The following is a 22,237-nucleotide window of genomic DNA, read 5'->3' as shown; positions in this document are numbered from 1 at the left end:
TTCATGCCTCTCAGATAAAACTGCTGGAACCTGTATTTCAACTCATAGGCCTTCTTGGAACAGATGGGGCCCAAGGGAGGAAATAGAATGATCTATATTGTCTTTACATGGGAACAGGCACCAGTTACATGAAAACAACAGAAAAGAGGGAAGAGAGTAAAGGTCATTTAAAGGGTACTATGAAGAAATCTTCCCTTGCCCCGCTGGGAGAATGTAGACTGGCCTGGGATCCTAAATAATAAATAAAATGAACTGGTAAAGCCCTCTCCCCTACTGTGATTCCACTTCTTTTCAAGGGTGTGTTTCTACCTGAAAGACTCCAAGCTTGGAGCTGTGCCATATCTGTGGCAATTCACCTCTGCCATCAGGTGTAAGAAGCAATTGCTTATCAGAAAGTTTGGGTACTTCCCACTTAGTAACACTCACTCCTCTACTCCAGGGTTGGCCAAAGGAATCTGGGTGTCATCACATGCTGTCACCCGGATTATAAAATCTCTCAGGAGGCCTGGTGGCCTTGCTTTAGAAGGCAAAAGCTGCCCCAACATGGTTCTGGATATATTTTTCCCCCACACATTTTTTTTAAAAGCTTTATTTATTTGTGCATACAGACCTGGGATAAGGGGCAGAGGTGTGATGGTGGGGGGTGAGAGGATTCACCAGAGACAGAGTGGGGAGCAAAACAGGCAGATTGACAAAGTATACTGCTGAGGGAAGCAGCAGGCAAGACAGGAGACAGGAGAGGTCTGTTGTGCCATGTGGGTCACCTCCCTGGCCTGGGATTGAACTCATGCTGAAGCAGCTGAAGCTAACTTCTTAGTGCTATGCTTTTACCTGTTGTGCCACCAGGGAGGTCCCTTTGCACACATTTCTTAAGCATTTCAGCTTGTGGTGTTTCTATATTAAAGGCTTCAGGAAACAAAAACAAACAACAGAGGCCTTCCTCGGGGTCTGCAAGCACCTAGCTACCAGTAGGTGAGGGAACTATAATGATCTATATGCAACTCATGCTTCCAGAAAGCCCAGCTTACCAAATCCCCCTTTCCCTCACCCCAGCTACTGGGGGCTGTACACAGATCAATCTTTGCTACAGTTGTACAGGCCAGAGCATTTCTGCTGGCCCTGCCTAAAATAATGGAGGCTCTCCTTGCTGCACTACACTCATAAGTCATCCCTGAGGTCCCTTCTGCATCCTAAGATCCTGGCTATTGGGTCATAGCAGGGATCAAGCTCAAATACCTCAGGACCCCAGGATAAAGTTAATGTTTACTGAGCATTTCTTCTGTGCCAGAGACTGTTTGAATCACATTAAAAAGAATTTTTAACTTCTTTGATTTCCATAACAATTCTGTAGCGTCTGTTCTCATTCTTTTAGAGTTGAGGAAACTGAGGCACAAAGAGGTAATGGAATGTTCCAAAGTCAGACGGTGATGGGAAGGAAGGGGGATTGGTGCAAGCTGGCCCATCAAAAAGCCAAGAAAATGCAGCCATACAGGAATATAGGGATTTGGTGCCATGAAACTGGGGAGCTGCCAACCCAACAAACCCACTCCCTGGTCACACATACCAAGGGGGTTTCCAGTTTGCTGCAACTTCCCATCTCTAGGTTTAGTCCTTTGGACGAAATTCTCATGTGGTCTTCACTGACCTTATGTTAAATGTTAACAGCAGTGAGGAAGATTCCTTAGAACTTGAGCCAGCTGTAATCAGTCTTGATTACCCCATGACCCCAGCTTTGCAATCTAGGATTACCACCAAAGTTAAGACTATACAGAAGGATAAAGTGTGTCTGGAACAGGAGGAGGCAGAAAACTTGCTGGTCACTCAAGTTTTCTTACACAGTAATTTGCCTTCATGGTCAAATATGAACAGCTTCCCTAAATGTCCTCAGGAAGCACATCATCCATCACCCCAACCCCAGCCCATGACCTCCAAGTCATCAGGAGATGAGCTTTTCACCACAGGACATTCAAGTCATCAGGGAGAGAGCTTCCAGCGCAGCCCTCCTTGGTGGGCCACAACCTTGAAGACCCCTCAGAGTGCTTTCCGAAATGCCCTGGATTAGAGCAGCTGGCAGGGAAAAGGGTTGAGGGAGGGGGGTGCTGGAGTAAGTGTTTGGGTGCTGTCATGGAAACAATGGAAAGCTGGAAGCCTGCAGATCTGGGGGAAGCCTGGGCCACCTCCATGGAATTCCTTCTTTGAGCCCACTATGCTTTCTCCAGCAACCTAGAATCCCCTCCATTCTCAATTCGCACTGACTTTTACCATCCCATTCTCCCTCAGGTGCCAACTCAACTCAGCCCCTTCACAAAGCTTTGCCTAATCCTCCTGTCATCTCCCAGAACCATCAACTTGCACTGACTTTTACCATCCCATTCTCCCTCAGGTGCCAACTCAACTCAGCCCCTTCACAAAGCTTTGCCTAGTCCTCCTGTCACTCCCGGAACCATTTACTTGTATTTCCTAGGAAACACTTAACTAGTTGTGTTTTATAGTTTTCACTGTGCTCATCCATTTTCCCCAACAGAAGACAAATTCCTTGAGTTCACCGTCTGTGTCTTTAGTTCAGTTTGGAATTGCTTACCCAGGTAGTTGGCTGGCTTTCTGCTCCTTGTTAGGCAATATGATTCAGCAAAGCGTTAGAAAGGAGAAAATATCCTCTCGTGCATGTTGAGTACTTGATAGCACGCACTGAACTGAACTGTCTGCTCTGCATTGCACAGTGTAGAAATGCTGTTCTTGGCCTCCTCAGCCTCAATTGTATCAACAACCCGGACTCAGGGAAAGGAAGAAAAAAGCCAGCAAAAGGGAGTTTTTCCCTCTGGGAAAAAGAAGAGCTTTCTGTAGTAATAACTAGTTTTTGCATCCTTGAATTCTTTGCCACTGGATCACAAGAGGTATCAGAAAATTTAGTGCTATGAACATACTCAATTGACTAGGCAATCAGAAATCACCAAACCAAATTAAATCCATCCATGAACACCAAAATGTGTTGGGAACAGAACCAAACAAGATTTTTTCAACAATGGTGACACTACACTTTCAGCTGATGGGAACTTAGTATTCAAAATGGCACCCATGGGGCTACAGCACATCTCTGATTGAGGTCAGCAATCTTTGAAAGTCAGTCTGCCTGCTGTCATCTCTGTTTCCTGGCACTGACAGCCTCATTCGATATTCAAACCTAGCCAGTCACCAAAAAAGACCTGCAGAGCGTGCCTGTGCTCTGGAATGCCAAAGAACATTTGGCATGGAGACCAGGATGAGAATTTCCCAATCTCGGAATATTGAAACTCCAATGGTGAATATTGTTTTTCCTGAATGTCTCCTCCTACCTGATCATAGTGCTGTGTGTGAACTCAGACACCCACATGGCAGTGGAACGAACACCGGATATGGCGGGATAGGAGAACTGCTGCATCATCTTTGAGCTGGGTGACCTTGGGCAGTTCATTTCAGTGGGCCTCATTGCCTGCCTCTATAAAAATGTTTGTTCATTAACTCAGAAAACATTTTCCAAAGGCAAGTATGTCCCAAATGTTGGAAATTCTATGAAGAGAACAGATTGTTCCTAGAGAGGAAGATAAACTGAGTAATTATTGAAGCAGTAACGGGCTATGGTGATGGTGGCAGGGTAGAGATGGGGTCACAGGCCGGGCAGGGGGTCTAACCTTAATGAGGTCATGAGAGGCTTCCCAAGGGGAGTAATGGTTCAGCTGAGACCTAATGAATCTACAGACGGGACACTCAGTGACAGAGGTTGGGGTAGGATTGGTGTAGAGTTGTGGGTTTCAGATGAAGAAGCTGTGTAGAGCCTCAAAGCAGGAAAGAGACCACGTTCAGGAAATCTTACTGAAAGTGAGAAAGGGAAGGTTTTGTGAATGTAAGAGCGACTGGTTGCCATTGCCTATCCTTGTGTTTTCAGCCGATGAAGTGGCTTTAGGAAACGGAAAACTAAAACCCTGCCTCGGCCACTAACCAGCTCTGCAATGTTAAACAAATTCTGAACATAGTTCTACTCTTCAGTTTATTCATCTGTGAAAAAGGGCAAGAAAGTCCTGCCCTCCCTCCTTCTGAAAGATTGAAGAAATGTTTGTAGAAGCCTTTAAAAATGAAAACGAGTTACAAATGCGGACCTTCAATAGAAGTTTCTCCAGTCATAAATGAACATATGACCATTCATGTCAGTTCAAAGACTAGAGAAGTGATTACATCAGAGCCTTTATCTACTGCCCCCCCCCTTTCCCAGGGGATCAGGAAATAAATAGCAGTTTCTTTCTGATTGGTTTGGTGATATTTCATTTCAGTTCATAATCAGATTTTGTCTAGGGGAGAGAGTATGCTATTAATAAAAAGGTGTTTTTTTTTTTTATTGTAATATTTGTGATTACTGAGCACGGCTGGTTAGGGCAGGCAGTCTGGGAACCCCAGGGAGCTGAACACTTACTCTAGCCAAGGCATACCTGGAATTTAAGAAGGATCAAACAAGAAAAGGTGGTCTGTAAAACATGGATGCTGTTTTATCTCCTCTGTTCACTAACTTTTAGGGCCTCCCTGGGCCCATTATACCAAACCTATATTAAACCTTCTCAGCTCTCTGCAATTTCACCATCCCTGCCTCTGCCACTCATTTCCCACTCTTCCTGGAAGGTGTCTTCACTGCTATGCCAGCCCCAAGCTCCGTATGTGCTGGCCTCTGTGTGGCCAGCTCTCCACATGGTAACATGCAGCATGGGGCCTGCACAACCTAAATGAACATTGATCTCTCTTTCTAATGGTGCATACGTTTGGGCGCTTTAGGATATTTACTTCAGCCTCTACTTGCTGTTATTATTTTTGAAAACTAAACCCTGCAGAGCATTTTCAGCTTATAAAGAACTCTCACTTGTGTTATGATCATACATCAGGTAACAACGAGGATATGTTCTGAGAAGTACATTGTCAGGTGATGATGTAGTTGTGCAGATGTCAGTGAGCTTAATTACACACTTGCATGGTAGAGCTTAGAGCACGCTGAGGTGGATGGTCAGCCTGTTGGGAACACCAGGGCATCTGTCGTCTGTCATTGACCGAAACGTCCTTAAGCCACTCAGGACTGTATTTATCTTTCACAACACTTGTGGGTCAGTGTGATGATTATCTTTCCATCTAACTGATAAGAAACCTGGGACTTCAGGTTCAGTGACTTATATTTTCAGTGACAGAACAGAGCAGGACTTACAGTGTGCTAAGTTTCATTGATAAATGCTCCTAGGATAGGCGCCAGGTCACATATTTCCTTTTTTTTTTTTTCCCTCAGCACCATGTTGATCACCTAGTAGGTACTTTGGTAACACTTCATGAAATGAAACCCATTTGCAGTTTTGAAAATTTAATTCCAATAGCATATGTGATTGATGCAGATAGTTATTACCACTCATCCTCTTCATGTAGACAGAGATATAGGCTCACAGCATTATTTTCATTATAATAACTCAGTAAACAAAGTAAGGGCAGCACACTTTCCATGCAGGCCTCTTCCCCCCACCCCCTCTACCCACCTTTAGAGTCAGTGGGGGCCAGCCACAAAGCACTCCCTGGGCACACATCAAGTAGCACAGCCCCGCCATATCAGGCTAAGGATGGAATGTGCTTGTCAGAACTTGCTCAGCCGGGTGGACATGCTCAGCTGGCCCACAGGAACCTCAGGTCACCTGGGCATGGCACGTGGAGGATTCAGATTACCCAGCTACAGAGCCAGGTGGAAGAGCTCACCTGGGAGAGGGCGGGTCCATGCAGCATGACCTTCCAGCATGGCAGTAAATTTCCCAAGAATCTTCAGGCTACTTTGACACCCTGGCTGAATGGAGGAAGGATGTTTTTTGCCACATCCCTACATCATGATACCCAGAGTATAATAGCAACGCTGATTCAAAATATTTGTAGGGTCCCTGGTAGTACAGGAATGCATTTGTCAGTATTGTCTGCTTTGGCACCTGGATTTCATGAGACAGGTCTCACGTCTACTTTGGAAGTACAAGTAGCGGTCAAACCTTCAGAATAGTAGACTAAGAGGAAGCCCATCTCCCTCCCAACCTTGCCCCCAACATCTGTCAATAGAAGCAGTGTGTGTCATCATTCTTTTATGTAGTTTTATTTTATTAATTCAAATTTTAAACTTATCCAGATTTTATTCCATCTTGGTGATGAAGAATCTGATGCCCAAAGCAAATGTGTCATCTTCCCAAGAAAGCACGCTGAGGAAGTCACAGGTGAGCATTTGAACCAGCTTCCCCTACCCACTTCTGTTTGTGTCCCCTATTCTCCTGGTATTCATACTTTTAGCCTGGAAATCAGCTCATAGGACCATAAACAATAAAACCAGATAAAAGTCAAAGCCAGAACTAGAGTTCTGGAGCCCCGCAACTCCCACTAAGGAGTAGAACTATCTGCCCCTTCGCGGGCTGCTCTGAGTCAACTCCCCATCCTTAATATCTTATCCTGTCTTCTAAGGAACAGAAGTCAGGCCACACTCTATCAAATGTTCCCACTCAGTGTTTTACTTTTTCAAGAAGTTAAAAAGTCTTTTGGGCTGCTGATAGGAAATAAAACCTCAAGTTTGATGCAGGAATCAGCCCTACGGTCACCCTGTGGAGAGTTTGGAAAGAAGGCCTGAGTTCAGTGACCTTACCTGTCACCCTCCCTAAAAATCTTCTACAAAGCTTTGAGGTCTACAGCCAAGACTGGCGCAGTATGTGAGGATGGATGGGGAGGGGTCACCGTGTATGTATGTGTGTGTGTTAGTAACCATAGGGCACCAGCCCTGCACCCTGCTTCTGCAACCCCCAGCTTAAACAATTGTCCATTCTGCAAATCAAATATTTTCGCACTGCTATCTCATATGGGAGGGGAATTTCAGCATAGAGAAGATATTTTCGGGTGCCGTCAGACAAACCAAGGGGATCAGAGAGGGGATGCAGTCAGTGGTGGTTCCAGAATATCTCTATAACAGAAGCTTAAAGGTAATATTCTAGTTGCACCAAGGTACCCAAAGCTGCAATGAAGAGACAAGTAGAGTCCTAAGTATCAAAGGAAAAGGATGCAGTTGCACACTGGGTATCAATAAATAATTTAGCACACTTACATGCCCTCTGCACTCACCAACAATTATTTACCAACATTAAGAAAAATCTTCACGTGCCATTTGAGTCTCAGATTTAAATCCAGATGAAAGTAAAGGATTTAATGTCAACCCCTCTGTATTACTGTCTTCAGGAGGAAAGCCTGTAGCCCAAAGTTTAGTGAATCTGGAACATTCCACATTGTGCATTCCTTGGGGGTGGGGAAGTGAGTTACAACTGGAATGAGCATTTTCTGCTCACTCCCACTATAGTTGGCTTTGACAAAGGCCTTTAAACCTGAATATTACACTAAGGTAACTTTGGGCTTTTAATTGTCCCAAACTTTCGTTAACATTAAATGAAAGAAGGAAATGGAAAGGAAAATTAGCCATTTCTGCATTGCTTTTGAATTGCATAATTGTATATTTTTGCCACTCCATTAGTTTTCATCTAGTCCAGCCTATAAACCTCTCCCTCACCACCACTCAGAAAAATAAATAAGTCTGTCATTCAGTTATTGTTGCAAAGTTAGCAGACTTCTAAGTCCTCCACTGTAATATTAAAAAGAATTATGTAACTTTCCATTTGAGGTCTATTTTTTAATTCCTACCTGTGTGCGAGACCTTGAATCACACAAGAGTTTAGTTGTCTTCTTGCTTTTTCAAAAAACACTCTTTGCCTCCAAGAGGACATGACGTTGGAAGATTTACACAGCAGTAATGAGAGGCAGCCACAGAGAGGGACCTTTATTTCTGGGACAGAGGAACCACTGCCCCTCCCAATCCCACAAATTCAAAAATGACCTCAGAGTCTCACTTCCCCAAAATAAAACTTTACCTAGGTGCTTGACCACACCCACAAACTCTGGCTCTAAAGTCTTTTACCAAACAGTTTTGAACTGTGAAATTAACTAAGGTATTCGCTGTAACCATGACTACAGGCTTTATTAGCACCAACACCAGGATATGGTCAGACAGCAAACCCCAGCGTGAGTGAGGTCACTGTGTGTGCTCCGAAGTTCTCCACACTAGAGGCATAGCTCCTAAAGACACTGCTTCATAAAGGAAGGGATGAGGGCAGACACAGGGAGGGGAGCCCTGAAGAGGGTGGAGGGCTGCATTAGTAAGAGAAGCTCAGGGTTCTAATTTTAGCTTGAATTCATCTTTTTAGTATAATCCCCTAATTTACCACTACCTTGCATTTAGATTGCAATTTTCCCTTCTCCGTGTTCTTTCGCAGGTCTTGCTTTGTCCTTCCTAGCAATTCTGAGAGAAATCTGATATGGCTAATAGCTTCATTTCTCAGATGAGGGAAGGGCTTGGAAAGCTTAGTTGATGTGCCCAAGGTTAGAGATTTGGAGGACAATGAACCTGGATTAGAATTGGATGCTCTGATTTCTTGCTTAGTATTCTTCCCACCATACCCCTCTGCCAGCCTTTGGTATTGTGCCTGGGGACGTCTTGTTACATATGCATTCTCCTTGCAAACATCCCTCACCTTATCATTCCTCTGATTTCGTCAAAGACCAGGGGCAATGGTCACACTGGAAGTTACAACTGAAAAGTAAGGTCGTTGCCTTTTATCCTCACTTCTTTTTTCTAAGCCCTCTACACAGATGACAGCACAAATAATAGTTCCTACCTCAGAGGGAGGGTATGGTCCAAGGGTTGCAAGCTTAAAATGCCTCCAAGGACCAGGTAGGTGGCAGGATGGGTGGGTGGGAATTAAGGTGCAGGGGAAAGAGGACACAGGCCCTTCCAAAGCCCCAGAAGATTGTGGCTCAGTGGGAGGTTAGGCTAGTGGGGCCGAGTCTTAGAACTAGTTAATGATTGAGAGTTGTATGTGAAATCAGGGGGAAACATACAGTAGAATAAAATTGGACTATCATACCTAGACCGCCAGTGAGCACCCAAGGAGTTTTATGCCTTTAGGTCCCCAACAGCCACTGTCACATGTGGCAGATACTTCTCTTCTGACATTTTTGGTCTTATTAAAATTTAAGATCCTTAAGGTCACAAAGGACATTTAATCAATCAAGTGTATATCCACATACTTTGTGGCACACATCACAGGCTTCAAGTGCTTGCACTGGATGAATGTCTGGGTGCCTGTCCCACTCCCCACAGGATAAGATCCAGAGACCGAGGTGCTCAGTCTCCCCAGAGTGGCAGCTGGATAGCACAGTGGCTACCGCAGGGTCTTTGGACTCAAACAAGGCTAGAGAGGACTTGGGCGGCTCCTTGCATGGCTTTGGGCAACCTAGGGAGTGCCAGGTAACCTCCATTCCCTCAGTTGTGTCAGAGAGGTAAAAAACCCTGTTTCTTAAATTGTTAAGGAGACTATGTCTGGCTGGATTACACATGCAGAGTTACGCACTAGTAGTCACTCAATAAATAATGGACTTTCTATTCAACAGATGATTCATTGTTCTTGTGAAAGGTGATAAGACAGTCTGCCAACCATGTTTTAAGGTTTTTGGCTTCCTAAAATAACTATGTCAAAAGAGGCCAGTCCAAAGAAAACAAGTGAGCATTCTAGCAGAAATGAAGACGGGAAAGTTGATAGTGATGGACAAGAAAGGCACCCCTAAGAAACTCAATCCGGGAGGTCAGAAAGGCTGAAAGAGGGAGACACAGCTGGGAAAGAATAGAAATAAAGATAGCAAAAAGCAGAGAAAGACAAATGTGTCCATCCTGATTTCCAGAAGATGGTTCATTCACTCTTTAACCTGGTTCGGTGAAAAATTGATCAAACTCTTATTAGAACAAAATCATCCTTTAATAAATGGATGTTTTTATATTCCTCACCACATGAACAGCATAGTAGCAAAAATACTTTTCAACTACACAGCTCTCAACTGTATAGTTTTCAAGACAATTTAAAGCACCCACTATGTGAAGTGTACATAGGGTAAATGCTTCACACACTATCTCTTTTCCTCCTAGCAATGTATTTATTCAATCATGCATTCATACATACATTCAGTAAAAACTTATTGCCATCTACTTTCTACCAGGCACTCTTGGTAAAATATTGAAGATAAAATGATGCAGTACGGTAGATAAAATACCTAACCCTCTGAGATTTGCTACTGTCTCTGTTACAGAAAGAGAAAACTGAACTCAGTGTCCAGACTTTTGTACCCTATCAGCAGAGGAGGTAAAATTCTTGACTATAAGTATTATGGCTTAGGAAAAGAAAAATCAGGAAATCTCCTTGATGATCTCAGGCGGGTAAATATGAGGAAGTTGTTGACTTGCTAACAGGCTAGAGATAATATTATTCAATCATATTCAGCACAGTTGGAATTTTCAGAGAACCTGAGATACAATTTCTAATGACTGCTCTTGAGGGTGACTGAAAAAGACCAACTATTCTCAGAGTCTGTGGCATGGACCCTGCAGAGACAATTTAATTAGGGATGGGAAGAGGAAAGGAAAGTAAATGGTAAGGAGGAAAGGTAAAGGAGAATGAAATAGCTAGAGATTCTAGACTTTGTATTACAGGAAGTCAGAGAAAGCCCAAATGAAACTTTCTAAATTTCTTTTCATTATTTTTAAATTATTCTCTAATTTTTCCCACAGTATGATCCTTGAGTAGAGAGAGGGTATCTTTTACCTCCCAAGTAATTCCTCGCATAGCTTAATTAATACTTGATTGATTGAAAGATTCACTCATTTGAACCTGGAGTGAAATGGAACATTTTAATTTTCTTTTCTGCTGAACCTGAAATAGAGCATATAGTAATTAGGAAAGGATCCCTTGTTATCAGAGAGTCCCAGCTACAATGAGCTCTTTGTAGCTGAGCAAAAGGAAGGTGGTTGATAAAGCACCTCACCCCACCCCCACCCACTCCACTTTCTGTGATATGGGCATTTCTTGATCATTATTTCCTCCTTCTGTGAGTTATTTGACTGAAGGATCTGGCTGGACTGCAACTAACCAGTGAGCAATATCATCAAAGTCTAGTCAAAGATGTAGTTGATGGTCACTACTCTGTGCACTCCACTGTCCCTGCTCTCTCCAGTGACCCCAGTTGACTGGTGGGCATTTTTTTCAAGAACTATTTTTTTCAGGATTCTTGGGTTAACAGACATGATTTCATTTGTTCAGTAAATGCCTGCCATGTACTGAATTTACTACGCATCCAGACACAAAGGACAAGTAAGGGACCTGTTCTCACTAAATTCATATTCCAGGAAGACAGCAATAAAATAAAAAGTGGCAGGTGCATCGCCCATGGATGAGAAGTCTTAGAATGGGGGGGGGGGCTGAAACAGCCACAAGACAGGATAGCATAGGAGAAGGTGATGGGGACTGCGCCTCTATACATGACTTGCTTAAGAAAGTCCAGTCAGTGAGGTGACATTTAAGTTCACAACTGGGTGGAATTACATGTGAGCTCTCAATGCTATGAGTCAGTCAAGCCAAGATCTGAGAGCAAATGTACCAAGAGGACTAAGATAGGGGGAAAACCAGCTTCTTGTCCAGAGTGTACAAGAAGAGATTAAAGGAGGAGGCAGGGCAGGGTGATGGTGAAACTTGTGAGGTCTAGTTAAGAGTTTAAATTTAACTCTTGGGCAACCATGGGAGAGGATGGTGAGTGAAGGGTTGGAGAGGCAGAAGGGTTGTGACATGATCTTCCTTGTGTGAAATAGGCTATAGGGAGGGAAGAGTGGAACAGAGAGATTGGTGAGGAAGTTGTTGCAAAAGGGCATGCTAGTTTCCTAGGGCTGTCACAACAAAGTTCCATAAAATGGGTGGCTTCAGCAACAACAATGTACTTGTATCTCCATTCTGGAGGCCAGAAATCTGAAATCAAACTATCAGCAGGGTTAGTTACTTCTTCAAGCCATGAAAGGAGGAACTAATCCAGACCTTTCTCCTTGGCTCCTAAATGGCCATCTACTCTGTGTGTCTTTCCCATAAGCATGTCCACATCTGTGAACCAACTGTCCCATTTGGTAGGGACAATTGTGATGACCATATCCCAGTGTGACCTCAGCTTAACTAACTACATATGCAACAATACTATGTCTGACTATGGGTCACATTCTGAGGTACTAGGGATTAGGTCTCAACATATGAATATGGGGGTGGGAGTTGCAATTCAACCTTTAATGGAAGAACCAAGGATACACAGCCTATCTTCTGATGCATCCAAGCTTTGAAAGAATTCATTAACTCATCAAATATTTATTAGCACCTATTGTGTGTCAGGCACACCAAGGACATCAGGTGGTGCCAATGAATGAGAATCACTACTATTCAGGAGCTTGCAGGGAATATAAGAGAAGTCAACAACAACATATAGGTACAGAGATAGAAACAGGTATAGATTCCTTTGTATTTTCCTGCATTGTCCTGATGTTCCAAGTTCAATGATTACAATACGATAAGGGCTGTGGGAGTTTATGTGCTCTGTGAGAGCTCGGGAAAGAAACCTATTTGGGGGGATTTGAGGGCAGAAGACTGACAGTCCTCTTTATAGGGGGCCTCCTAGAAAGTCCCCCAACCCCACCCGGAGGAGCCTTGCAGGCCAGGAGTTCTTCCTGTGAGTGGACCAAGGGAAGACGGTGAGAAAACATTCTAGACAGATAGACTGGCATGTGTTGAAGCATGGGGAATGGGAGAGAGTAGGAATGTATGGGAGAACTTAAGGAAAATGTGATAAGGGAGGAGACAGCCGATGAGGGTGGGTGTCTAGCTCTTGTCCTCCTTACCAAGAGGTTGTCATATTGTCATGAAGAGCTAAGCAAGGACAAGAACACGTCTGGATTTTAGAAAGAAGAATCAGAGGAACACTTAGAGCAGGTGAGGCCATAGACCAAGAGGATAACTGCATGATGAGAGAAGAGCAAAAGGACAGTTTGATTTGGGAAGGAGACTCTTGTCCCACTTTACTCAAGGATGTGGATCTAAGGAGGGAAGATGAAGAAACTGTATCCAACGCCTCACAATTCTGCTTCAGAATGATGCCTAGACATTTTAATTCTGAAAAGATAAAAAAGATTGAATGGATTAAATTAGAAACTCCTTACTACCCAGAAACTGGAAAAAGGAGAAAAAAATGTCTTTCAAAGGTGACCTGTGTGATCAAAGTTATGACTCCAAAACCTTCCCAAACTTTATAAAGGCAAACACAGTCATCATTAGCTAAGGGGTAGATGGATGTTTATTTTGACCAGCCTACTTGTTTGAGGTCATATAACAAGAGTTCACATTTATCACCATGCTCCACTCTGAGAGGGCCTGCATCTACTGATTAATTTCATTTTCACAATAACCTAGAGAACTGAGCCCCAGCATGAGAATTTGAATAACTTGCTAGCTTTGACACAGTTAGTGAGTAGAAGATTCAAACCCAAGATACACATTTGACTCCACAACCAGCTCTCAGAAGCACTCAGTTAAACCCATCTTGGGTGCAAGCTCACTACAGAAGTTGTTAACCACATCACATATCTGTTAAAATCACTGCCACCATTACCTTTCTTGTCACTTGTATTAGCCAGGATTAGCTAGCAGACATGGCAAAGAATCCTTAATCTCAGTGACGTCACTCAACATTGATTTGTGTCTCACTATAGGCAGTAGGGTACTCTCCTGCCTTTGACACCCAGGAGGTCTTGGAGTCCTCCTCAAGGTCCTTTCCAATTGACCAATTACTGAGCAAGCAGAGAGACCATAGACACCTTTGGGGACCATTTCAGGAGTCAAGCCCACGGTCCTTGGCCAGATGAGCCCAGAATGAGCACTGGTAGGCATTTTGCCATGTGCTGCCTCAGTGCTCAGTTTAAGGACCTTGTAGGGAAAGGAGAACTGGCAAGAGGAGATGCTTGAAGGCGAAGACGGTTCCTGCCCTGAGTCCACCAAGGGTCAGCTTTGTGACTGCCACTTCATCATACCTTTGGGTGCCAGATTCCTTATCAGTTAAGTGCGAGAACCCAACTCAAAGACCCTTTTCTGAATTTTTCCACTTCATAATGTCTATATGATAAAGCACCCTTTTATTATCTTTAATAACCGTGGTGCCTTAATCATTTTTAAATTGATGATCTATGTGTGCTGTTGTTCAAAACTACAACCATAATTATAACTCTGATTCTGATGGAAAATATCTATTTTCCTCTAATACTCAATATCTAGTTACACTCAATGTATTCATTCTCCCAGGGAGGTAGAGTGGAAAGAGACTCCAACTTTGTATTTGGACTAGTTACTTGAAGCAATTAATTAAATTGAGGGAGATACAAATACCTACTTATCACGCCTAGAGCCAGGCTTAAGTAACAAAGGTAATATTCTACCAGCTGATTATTGCTGTGATCTGAAAATTTCCATACAAAATCGTACTTACCTTTCTTAGAGGGTGCCTGGGCATGCCAACATAGCCAGGTAAGGAAATTATCTACCCAGAGGAGCAGCTTTAACACCTCCTGAGCCAGGTTCCACTTTGCGTCCTTGAGGTCCTCACCGCCAGAGGCCTTGGCCCCCGGGACGTGGACAGTATTGTCAGCGTGGGGATTTTGCAAGCACTGCATGGTGATTCAAACCTGGCTCAGCCCAGGTTTGGGAAGGCAGGGTGGAGAGGCCGGATGCCAAATAAGATATTTTAAACCCTCAGGAAAGATGGTGGGGAGTCAGGTAGAGACTGATGGGATTCCTATTTTAGAAAAAAAAAAAAAAAATCAGCACATTCTGCTTGGCCACCACCCGCCTTGCCAGGCTCCTAGGTGGAGGGGCTGAGGACAGCTTGAGCTCTGGACCAGCTCGAGCAGCAACACAGTGGCTGACTGGGCGGCTTCCACACCATCGAAGAGTACACGCCACGAGATGTCACCAGCACGCAGTCCTAGGTCCCCAGGGCCTGGCTGCGGCCCGGAGGCCCGCTTCCCGAGAACTGGTGGTGGAGGCCACTGCCTGACAGGAGGCTGGGCAGGTCTCAGGAGGAACTTTGAAATGATTTTAAATGCTACTGATAGACTTTTGTGGGTTTGGAGCAGAAATACTGAAGACAAATCCAGGCAGGGTAGCTACGGAGCGGATGCCAGCCCCGGAGGCTGGAGTCGCAGAGGCCAGATTCTTAGAAAGCCATTGTCCTCCAGGAAGGTATTCAGTCTGCAGAGGAGCTGGGGGGCTGTTGAGCACTTCGAGGCTCCTTTTCCAGGCAGGGGTGATGCTCATCTGCTCCTTTGCGGGGCGTGTCACAGGCAAGTGATCAACACAAGCAAACAATCCCACAGGCCCCTGGAGGGCCCCGGGGCATCGTTGGTCACGACGCCATGGTCCCAGGCGCCTCTCAGCCACATGGGGAGGTCCAGGCCTGGTGGCAGCGCCTTCCTCATCATCCTGCTCAGGACACTACGCAGCGCCTACGCTCCAGCCCAGGGCCCAGACAGCCACGTGGAGAAGATCCCTGACAAGGTCACTGACGGCACAGGGAGGAGCCGGGGGCTCTGCAGAAGCTCTGAGACCACAGGACAGAGGCTGGCAGCAGATGCCCTAGCGCTGGAGCAGAGGCTGACAGGGAAGCCGCTCCTCACAGAGAACCGGAAATAGCGCCTGAGGCGGGACCGCACATCCGGCTGAGGGGGAATCCAGTCAGATTGCGCTAGCCTTGTGATGTATCCTGCATCTTCTACTGACTGGAGCAGGAACAGAGCATGGATTTCTGATTTTATGTAAAATTGTGCCCAAGGCATTAAAGCAGTCCCTTTCAAAAAATATGACCTAGACGCCAGGCTTGGAAACCTGAGAGGTGAGGGCTAGCACAGAGTAGAGCACAGCTTAGGGACACTTCTCCCCCCAAACCCCTCTGCCTGAGATTTTCCCCTTCACAGCGCACACTACGTCAGGCCGCCCGCTGGCACACTTACCCTCATCCTAGTTGCCATTTTCCCAGAGTGATAAAAATTGTCTCCTCCTGTTCCTTCTCTGATCGCCTCAGTGAGAGCATTCTTTATGAAGCACAGTTAATTGTGTCCCTTGATTGCTTAGAATCCGATGGTTCTCCCAGCATTCACCAGTCTTTACCATGGCTAGAAGGCTCTGTGGATGTAGTAACTCCCTACCTTCTGGGACACTTCAGGACACCCCACGGTCACCCTTACACTGCCCGTTAAGGTCCTTTTCAGGAAAAGCAATGAGTCCAGTTATTCATAAACATACACACACGCAATATATTATTTCCTTGTGTCTTCTGACGTGGGGGCACACTTTGAAGTGTATTCATAATTGAATTCATCGCTTTGAATTCAGTGTCTCTTCACTTGAAAATGTATCTGAAGGTTGAAAATATGTCAAGCATATTATTTGAAAATTCTTTAAAAGAATTTATCTGCTTCAATACTTCAGACACCCTAAATAATTTTTTTGTTTCTATCATTCAGATCTTCACTAAGGCATCCCCACTCAGAGCCTGCCCTGAACTCCCTAATGAGTATTACTCACTTTCACCACCACACAGGCTTCCTCTTCCACTTGCCATTCCTATACTTTCACAACTGTCTGTGGGGTCCTGAGATGGGTATTTCTACCTATATTAGACTTTGAGCACTGAAAAGACAGGATCTGGTCTGCTTGTTCTTGGCATGTAGTATGTGCTCTGCAAATAGTCATGGACCAAGTGACTGAACACACATGGTCCTGATTGTCATTTCCATTTACTTACTTTCCCTTACTTCTCCATCCTGAATTGCTATTCATCCCACTATCTGCCCCCACCCCCTGTACCCCAAAGTTGATCACAGTATTCATTACACTTTGCTTCTGCTATTTTCATCTTCTTGTTAGAATAAAGGATGTTGAGGGCCTGAATGCACAGAGCTGGATACATAGTAGGTTTTCAGTGAATGCTTATGACACTGGATTGTGTCCTCCCGGGAAATCATTCTGGTTCAGATTCCTCACACAAAAGCAGGCAGTAGTCCATGGTGCTGCTATGTATAAAAATAAATTTCTTCCCACCTCCCCTTGCCCACAATCCCAAGGCTCCTGTGCTCATATAAGAAGTTCCTCTACTTGATTTGCGTATACAATAGCTTTTGAACCTGTCAAAAAGAATTAGGCTGGTTGTTACAAAAATTCCTCAGCTCACTATAGAGCTGCTGAATCAGGGTCACTAGGACTGGAGCCCAGAAATCTGCATCTTTTACTTGGTTGGTAACAATTGATATTAGGCAGAACTTCATCCTGCTGCCAGTGAAAGTATTTTGGTGAGGAGAGGGAGCAAGCACAGAGATAACCACAATATAAAGTAGAAGGTTCAATGGTAGCATTTAAGGAAAGACTCAAGGGAAGGTCTTTGTCCCTAACTTTCAATTATAAGATGATTCCACACACACATATACTCAGGTGTCTGCAGTTGCAGACACCTGATAGGTCATTCTGGAGTTGGTGAGTTCAAGGAATTTAACTGTGCGCTATCATGATCGTTACCACTAATATTTCTAAGAAGCATCTACTAACTGACAAACCTTATTCTGCAGCTTTGTATATATTATTTCATCTAATAAACAAGAACAGTGGGAGGCTGATGCCAAATAAAAAGCCTGCTCCCTTCTTAGGAAGCACAAGACGGAACTCCAGTCCACAGCCAGCCCTGGATACAACTCTGGAGAAGCACTTGGCTCTCAAGGATGGATCAGGTCTCCCTAGGGAAGGGCTCTCCTGTACATCTAAAGCCTGGGATGGGGGCGGTGGGCAGGAAGGGCTGGAGCCTGCAAACAGCTAGACACATTCCTTAAGTCTAACTTTATGAGCTCAATAATATTCCAGCTATCATCAGTTTCCTCAAGCAACCCTTCTCCATCGCTGTTGTGGATGCAAAAGTCTAAACTTATAGTCACACACCTTCAGATCAACCATGAAAATGGTGATTACCTTTGCAGTCCTTTTCACTTGAATGGTGTGGGAGGCCTTGGTTATTTAGCACTGAGGATTGGGCATGCAGGGCAGAGATAAGGAAGAAAAATTTAAGACCAGAATTTAGCCCATCTGGAGCTGACCCACTATTTTATAGATTGTGTTTTATAGTATTTTAAGGTTTACAGAATCCATTAATTGTATTGAGCTCTTTAATCCTCACAACATCATTACAAGAGAAGCGTATTAGCTTCATTTTGTTGCTGAGTTTCAGCAACTCACCAAGGTCGTGTGATTTGACCCAAGACGCCAGCCCAGGTCTTCCAGCTCCAGGAGCTCTGTTCTTTATTGACACCAAACACATAGGCTGAGAGAAGTTTGTTGAAAGAAGGATGAATGAGTGACTTTCTCCCTAGCCAGACACCACCAAGGATATAAAGACGAATCATATTTGTTCTCAAGGGAATTGAAAATAACTTCCTCTTTCTCTCCTCATACCCAACCCCACAACCATAATCAAACAATAAAGGTTACCTGGCACCTATTGTTGATTTTACAAGAGTGGAGAGTCATTATTTTTCAGTGTCAACAGTACTAAAGAATCAACAAAAAGATGGGGGTCTTCCAGAGTATATTGCTAGTACCCAAGGTATGACTCTTTTTGTAAAATATTTCATGGGAGCTCTAACTTTTAATTCATACCACTAAGGAGATATCTGATTGTTTCCTGGAAATACTAATAATGCAAGGCTCATAAATACTAATGAAACACTATAGATTAGCAGAGCTCAGCAAGTAACCTGGGGGTGCCTAGGAGAGAATTCTTAGATTAAAAAATAATAAAGACTACCTTTTAATCGAATTTTCCCCAGACTGGATTCCCAAATATTAATAAATACTCCATTTGGCTGTATGGAGAGCAGACTCATATGAGTACCTTGAGGAATCCAGAAGTGAATTATTGACTTAGCTTTAGCTTGAAAAGAACTTTATTTATTCAAAGGCTATTTTAGGTGCCAAGGGCTAGATAAGTTCGAGACAAAGGTTAGGAGGGGCAGAGAACCTCGGCCTTTGAGATAAACACATAATTCAAATGCATGCTTCTAATTCAGCCAACTTAGTCACCCAAGTTGGAATTTACTTATTATATTTTATATTATATATTAATATATAATTATATATTATTATATATTATTATCTCTCAAGAATAATAACTACAATTGGAATGTACACAATTTGGTGATAGCAGAAACTATATCTCTGTCCTTCATTACTGAATCCTCGACATTTAACACAGTGTATAGCACCTAATAGGTACTCACAAAATGCTTATTAAATAGAGAGTTCTTAAACAGTTTCCAGAGTTTTTCAGAGCTTGTTATCTTTTCCTGAAGGGCAGCTCTAATTATAGCTGCCCTTATATCTTATTATTATCTTCATATTATAAAACCTCCAAATATACACATATCCATGAACCTGTCTATCGTAGGTCACCACAGGACCTGCAGCCCTCCCCCTCCCCACCCTGGGCTCCAGGCTCGCCAGAAATCTCCTGTTCTCCTGCCCATAGACTATAAGTTTCTCTCACTGGAATGTTTGAATGCATTTTCCACCTATGTTTCTCTGTCAAGATCCTAGTCATCTTCCTAGGTGTTCTTCAAGTAGCTCTTTTTCCATGACAACTGCCCTAATTTCTCCTCTCTCTCACTCTCTATTTCCAAGAGTGTGACCCCAATTACTTAAGCTCCCTGCAGGGACCGGCTCCATCTCTGGCACAGAACAGTTGGTCAACAAATGGGTTGTTTGTGATGTCTAATCTGAATCCCAGAAATACAGCAAAAGGAACAGTTGGGAAGCTTATGTTATGATCAAATTAGAGAAAAACACCCAGTGTCTTCCACAACAGCATTAAATATCTCTCCTTGGACCAAAAAACACTGAACCATCCAAAGCTGACATCAAAGCAAAGGTAATAGAAAAGAGAGAAGGAAAATCCAAAAGGCAGCAGCTAAAATGGAAGGAAAGCGGATGAGTGCCTGTCTGAGGACAGGTGGGGATACCATGGATGGGTTGTCTCTGTAAAGAGCATATGGGTTTGATGGTGCGAAAGTACATCCACAACATGGGATGTTCCGCCTCCAGGAGGTCATGTGACTTCTCAACTACTTTTCTGCTACTTAAGTCAATATCCAGGTGCTTCCTATGAACCTCCACTTGGGCAGGAATGGGTTTTATGTATGAATCTTCATGGTGTGTGAAGTATCTAACAATGGAAATTCCCTGCAGTCATTTTTGTTGTTGTTAATTCATATCCAGAGTATTTTTTTAAATAATATAATAGCTTATTTTACATCATTTTGTGCCTTTTTCCCTCTCCACCACTATGTGCTTCCCACCACCAGTTCACCTGTGTACCATCACCATAGTCCAGTACACTTCCCCCACCCCCATTTTTTATCCATTTCCCATTCCACCCTGTAAAATGTCTCTGGTATATAATTGTTCATTATTATTATTATCTTCCCCCCTGTCCTTTATACTCCTGCTATGAGTGAAACCATCCAGTATTTTCCCTTTTCTTTCTGACTTATTTCACTAAGCATGATCCCTCCCCGCTCCATCCATGTGGCTGCAAAAGGCATGTGTTTATCTTTTTGATTGCGAAGTAATATTCTAGTGTGTATATGTACCACATCTTTTTAAACTAGTTATCTACTTTTGGACATTTGGGTTGATTCCATGTCTTTCCAATTGTAAATAAAGCAGCAATAAACATGGGGTGCAGGAGTCTTTTTGAATCAGTGTTTTTGTGTATTTTGGGTAAATACCTAAAAGTGGAATTCTAGGTTATATGAAATCTCCATTTTTAGCAGTTTGAGAAACCTCCAAAGAGTTTTCCATAGTGGTTGTACTAGTTTACATTCCCACCAGCAGTGCAGGAGAGTTCCTTTTTCTCCAAAACCTCGCCAACATTTGTTGTTGTTAGTTGTTTTAAGATGTACCGTTCTCATTGGTATATCTCATTGTGGTTTTAATTTGCATTTCCCTTATTACAAGCATATTTTTCATATGCTTGTTGGCCATCTCTGCAGTCTTTTTTTGCAACAGACTGGAGTAAATGTTTCAATCTGGGGACTAGCCAAATGTTGTATTCTGTAAGTTCTGGCCTATTTGCCAAAAATGGGGTTCATTCCATACAAAGAAATAGGGAGTCCAGAGCAACACCTGTGAATGGGCTCCCACCTCTTAATAATCTGGAGCCAAGTTCCCTGGAATCAGCAATTCTGCTCTGTCATTCTCTCACTTCTGTCCCTTTGGCTGTAGGATGGAGGAATAACTGTACCTGCTTCATGAGGTTTTAATGAAGATTAAATGAGTTAACAGGTTCAGAGTGCTTAGAATAGTGCCGGGTATGTAAGTGCTCTTATTGGCATGACTTCAGGCTCCATGGGCTTAATGTAGGTGCCGGTCATAGGTGCCAATTTATATAATTGCATAGATTAGAGAAATAATACCCCAAGGGCATGGGTCATATGCCAGCAGGCCAAAACCAAGATAAGGTATGGCTTAAATGTACACATGGACACTGAATACAAAGGACAGTTACAGAATGCATTATCCAGGGAATAAGAGAGCTGAGGATAATCCCTAGGATACTGTATGTAACACACACACAGGATGGCCCACACATTTATGCCCCAGTGCAGGGCATGAGAATGAGTCCTGATCTTTAGAATGATTCTGGACCCAAAGTCCCTTGCTTCCATGGTCAATGTACCTCTCATTTACATAAAGCTATAACTCATGTGAAAGTGGCTAGGAAAGTTTCACCTGAAATACAAAATGTCATCATTCTTACTTCTTTTTGCCCAATATACTTGGGAGACCACTGGGCCATTATCCAGAAATCTGGGTGTTCATTATAGCTCCTTGTGTCTTCAAACATGTCACCTCACCACACTGCATGTCGGACTCATCTTTAAGTGGAGAGTCAGTCTTGAGCTCTACCATCTCCAGCCTGAAAATCAGTGACTGATCTCTAGGTCCAGAGCAATATCTTACACCAAGAGTTTGCTTCAATTCCCTTGAATCATGTTTATCTTTCAAGTCTTTTTTGGACACAAGTACCTGTGGACCCCAGAACTGAAGTAGCCTCTAAGAACTCAATACTTGATAGCTGAGTCCTTTTAAAAATATAGGGAGAGCTGTGGGGGTGGATGGCGTTAAAGAATGAAGGCCTACTCTATCCAAGCAACCACATAGCTTAGGATGGC

At 43.6% G+C, this 22,237-nt stretch overlaps 1 protein-coding gene across 1 annotated transcript in view; it reads left to right on the top strand.

The window, feature by feature from the left end:
- Positions 1 to 22,237, top strand: part of KIAA0040 (KIAA0040 ortholog) — a 31,590-nt gene that overhangs the window by 7,415 nt on the left and 1,938 nt on the right. Inside the window, exon 2 of the mRNA XM_012728970.1 lies at positions 6,164 to 6,248. The gene's annotated coding sequence lies outside the window, so the exon portion shown is untranslated. The remainder of the gene's footprint in view (positions 1 to 6,163; positions 6,249 to 22,237) is intronic.

This window comes from Condylura cristata, unplaced genomic scaffold (genome assembly GCF_000260355.1).
Source record: "Condylura cristata isolate star-nosed mole 26May11 unplaced genomic scaffold, ConCri1.0 scaffold00024, whole genome shotgun sequence".
NCBI lineage: Eukaryota > Metazoa > Chordata > Mammalia > Eulipotyphla > Talpidae > Condylura > Condylura cristata.
The sequence above is the reverse complement of the archived record's forward strand: the minus strand, read 5'-3'. Positions and strand labels throughout refer to the sequence as shown.